This window comes from Trematomus bernacchii, unplaced genomic scaffold (assembly GCF_902827165.1).
Source record: "Trematomus bernacchii unplaced genomic scaffold, fTreBer1.1, whole genome shotgun sequence".
In the NCBI taxonomy this organism is placed as follows: Eukaryota; Metazoa; Chordata; class Actinopteri; order Perciformes; family Nototheniidae; genus Trematomus; species Trematomus bernacchii.
Window position 1 is genome coordinate 502,289 of NW_022987438.1, and position 4,558 is coordinate 506,846.

Sequence of the window (4,558 nt, forward strand, 5' to 3'; positions counted from 1 at the left end):
CGGTCTACTGTATATTTTCTATTTTGAGATGTTTAAATTCTAGTATTGTTTATTTATACATATGTGCATCTTCAGGGGTTGATTACATTAGATTATCAGAGGAGAAAAGGTTACAAAACGTTTTTTGTCCGACTCCGAACCAACCAAAGGTACAAATACTGTCTTTATCAATGTAGTCTGGTGACCTTGAAAATGGATGAATGCACCCCTACTTGAAAGTGTTTGATAATGAATTTGTCATTGGATTTAAGTATGATATATTTCTTTAAATTTGTTACCTGAAGTTTGTTGCGTTGCCCTTATTTTTTGCAGGTATCAGGAATGATTTGAACTGAGCTGTGACTCTGCAGCTTGTTACAACAGAGCCCAAATCTCACATTTAACCCAACAATAACTTTGACCTCCATCTTCCCTTTTCTAACTTTCCGAACCTTATCCACCAACACCTAACGTCTTCTTTCAGACAACCTGCTGCAGTTTCTCTCGTTAAATATTGATTTCATATTGTGCGGGCTCCCGTGGCTGCATTGTGCTTCTCCTGTCAGCAATGTTTTTTATTTGGAGGGGGCGGAAATAATGAGGATGGAGCAGAGTGTATGACCGCAGCCAGGACAGGAAACTCAATCCTGAAATTCCAACAATTCACAAGCACACATCCGTCTCAAACACACACACACACACATTGTCACACACACACTGTCACACACACACACCTCAGGAGCTTGTTTTGGTCACGGATACAAATCTTTCCTCCGAGTCCTTTCACATGGTCACAACACCAGAGGTTCCACACAGACATCAAACCAAGAGCTTCATATTTATCGTTATATTATTATTATTATCATATATTACTGTGCTAATGCAGGACTTTTTCAGTAGATATAAACTCTCCATGCTTAGAATGTACACATACCAGACTATGATTCAGCACACAGGTGGTGCTTCGATTAGTTTTTGTTTCGCCGTCAGGAGTGGAAAACACCCGCGGTTTGATTGCAGGCTTTTTTTTTAATATTCTTCTCTCTCCACGTCAGTCTTTGTTTTTGGTCCTTTTGTATCTACCCTCTCTCTTAAAGTGTCTCTCTCTTCATCCATCATCATCATCATCATCAGAGAGGAGGATGAAGAGAGGAAGAGAGAGAGATTGTGCCGTCAGAGTCTGTTTCCATGGTTACTCCAGCATGGCGTCCAGTTGGTCGGCGAGGTCGTCGAACATGCTGCCGATATCGTCCAGGATGCTGACCGTCGTCTTCTGCTCTTCCATGGAGCTGCACACACACACACACACGCACACGCACGCACACGCACACACGCACACACACACACACACACACACACACACACACACACACACACACACACACACACAGAAGCACAACATTATAACAGTGGATTGGAAATAATAATGTCTTCTTAAAACCAAGCGCTTTGAGCGCCAGAGAAAGCGTTATATAAATGACATATATGTATTATATCTTTTACATATATATATATTTTTATTATATTAATAATGTAATTTCAATAAATACAAAATGCTGTGTATGTATGTGTATGTGTGTGTCTGCATGTATGTGTGTGTGTCTGCATGTATGTGTGTGTCTGCATGTATGTGTGTGTGTCTGCATGTATGTGTGTGTGTGCACGTATGTGTGTGTGTCTGCACGTATGTGTGTGTGTCTGCATGTATGTGTGTATGTGTACGTATGTGTGTGTGTATAAGATAAGATAAGAAGTACTTTATTGATCCAAATTTGGGAAATGTTTGATATGTGTGTGTTTGTATCTGTGTATCTATGTGTGTGTGTTTCTTGCGTTCTGTGTGTGTGTGTGTGTGTGTGTGTGTTTATTTGTGTGTGTGTGTGTGTGTGTGTGTGCTCCTTACTCCTCCTGCCTCAGGATCTTATCCTCCACGATCTGCAGCGCGGCGGCCAGCGAGGCGCTCGTCTCCTCCAGCTTCTGATGCACCAGCAGCTCCGGAGCCGTGACTCCGCCCCCCGTCATCCCGCTGTCCACGGACACCCCCCCGATCGAGGAGCGAGGCGGCTTGACGGGCGGGGGGGTGGGGCTGGGGGTGGCGGGGGTCTGAGGTGTGGTGGGGGTCTGGGGGGTGCGAGGGCTCGGGGGGGACGGGCTCAGCGGTTTGGCGTTGGTTGGACCGGGGATGTTGGCGGGGGGGAAATATGGCGGGGAGCTGGTCTGCCTGGAAACCACTGCATGATGATGGGGGGGGGGGCTGGTCATGGAGTGGATCAGTTTGGACGGTTTGGGGGCCGTCGGTGGGGGCGTCGGTTTGGGTGAGACTGGGGGCGGAATCTTCTTCCCTTCAACTACGGAAATGGAGAAAGTATGAATGTCAGGGTGAAGGACCAAAGGGCTTTATTGTTCTCTGCTGGATATGCACTGAACAACTTGAACCTATTGTCTACATCACCATGTGTCCTCTGTGTTCAGAGACTCGGGAAGTTTCAGGAACAAAGACCCCCTTTCTTTTTTTCCTGATCCATCCCCCGCCCACTTTATCACCTGAATCTCCTCCTATAAACATTGTGTTTTTTCAACCAATGATCTCTCAGAGGGGCGTGGCCAGCAGCAGCTCATTAGCATTTAAAGCTACAGACACAGAATCAGCACTTTTGGAACAGGGCTGAAACAGATAGAGTAGTAGACTCTTTTAAGTCCAAATGTATATTCATTTATATGAATATATTATATTGTAAATTATAGTGTTATCATGATACGTTCAATGTAAAATAAATAAACTAAAATAAACTTGAACAAACACAGTTGTTTGAAGGATATGTTCCCACAGCAATGTTTTGTTTTGGTTCTTTGACAGTGATATCTAATTGGCAACAAGAATTGTGAAATGTCCCTATTATTGGTACGACTACTAGAATTTCTTGTATTGTGAAATCCCTGAATATGAAGCTTGTTTTCTTTTCTTTTTTTGCATTTGGTTTAAAGGGGACCTATCATGCAAAATGCACTTTTGTACGTCTTTTATACATGAATATGTGTCCCCGGTGTTCCAGGGAACACACCAAGTGTCAGAAAACACAACCCTCTCTATTTTCCTCCATACCCAAATCTCTAAAAAAGGGGCTGCAACGGATATGATAAAAACTGCGTCTCCAGCGCTTTCGAACGGCAATGGCCGTGGCTGTCTCCTCCTGATTGGTGGAGTTGGCCCAATAGCCGTAGCGCTACGGCTATTGGGCCAACTCCACCAATCAGGAGGAGACAGCCACGGCCATTGCCGTTCGAAAGCGCTGGAGACGCTGTAGTACATATGCCAGGCCTGTAGGTGGTGCTGTTCTCACTGAATCTGCCCTTGCAAAAACAGAGCTAGAAATGGTCAAATTGAGCAAAATGAGGCATGGCTAAAATGTATGATCTGTTTGGTATTTTGAAAAACAAAAAGTATAAATATGCCTTATATAGGTATGGTCCTACACTATATTATTCAAATATAGCATGATAGGTCCACTTTAACTATTAAACACCTAGGAACACGCCGTCAAATTCAAACTAGGAAATGCATTTCCTGCTGAAAATGCGTGCGAATGCTGGAAGCTTCGCAAAGTTGTTGCTGAACTTAGCTGAACATGCAGAAAAAGCTGAATATTGTAGTAGTTGAATGGTGACTGTACAGTAGCTGCTTTTAGCTACAACAACCTAGTGAGTGTGCTGCTGAACTTAGCATGAACAGCATTCTCAACAAATAACCACCCCCATCTTTAACCCCAACAGTAGTGAACCTCCATCAGCGAGAGTACCTGGGCTTCCAGGCGTCCCCGGGCCAGGTAACGGGATCCTCCTGTTGGAGACCGGCTGAGGGGGGGTGGGCGGTCCTCCTTGCCTCTTTATCTGCGACACGATTGGCTTCGGGGAGACCGGAGGCTTTGGTTTTCTAACGGGAACGCCTTCAATCACCACCTGGTCCACGCTGTCTCTGCGGGGAACAGCAGTCGGCTGCGATTGTTGTTGTGGATGTTGTTGTGGATAAAGTGGATGTTGTTGTGGATGCAGTGGATGTTGTTGTGGAGGTTGTTGTGGATAAAGTGGAGGTTGTTGTGGATGTTGTTGTGGAGGTTGTTGTGGATGTTGTTGTGGATGCAGTGGAGGTTGGGGTTGCGGTTGCTCCGTCACTCCTTCGTCCGATCCTTGGCGGCGTTTCATGTTCGCGGTGCCGTTCTGGTAGGGAACCGGTTGGGTGGTGTTGGGTTCTCCGATGGCGGCCATCTCTGCGTAACCCTCCGGCTCCTTGTCGCGGCTCTTGGGTCGGCGCTTCACGGTGGACGATTCCTGCAGCGTGAAGTCTGAGCCATTGGGGTGAGGTTTGGAGCTTCGGGGGCGTCGCTTCAGGGTCGATGTGGTGGTGGACTCGACTCCGGAGATGTCCTCGTTGGTGAAGCCCACCTCTTCCCCGTCGCCCTGCAGACAAACACAAAATACACACTAACGGAAAATTCATACATTCGTGACAAGAGTGAATTTTTGCACAAACAGTCAGAAGCATTGACAAAGATAAACACGGATAAAGCTTACAGAGAACAGA

General features: G+C 45.9%; 1 long non-coding RNA gene across 1 annotated transcript; it reads right to left on the bottom strand.

Annotated features, from left to right (window-relative positions):
- Nucleotides 1–557: 557 nt before the first annotated feature.
- LOC117491990 lies at nt 558–2,063 on the bottom strand. Its single transcript, XR_004556810.1, has 2 exons — nt 1,883–2,063; nt 558–1,268 (listed from the first exon to the last, which is right to left on the bottom strand). It is a non-coding gene; the product is annotated as an uncharacterized LOC117491990 (long non-coding RNA).
- Between the last annotated feature and the right edge of the window lie 2,495 nt (nt 2,064–4,558).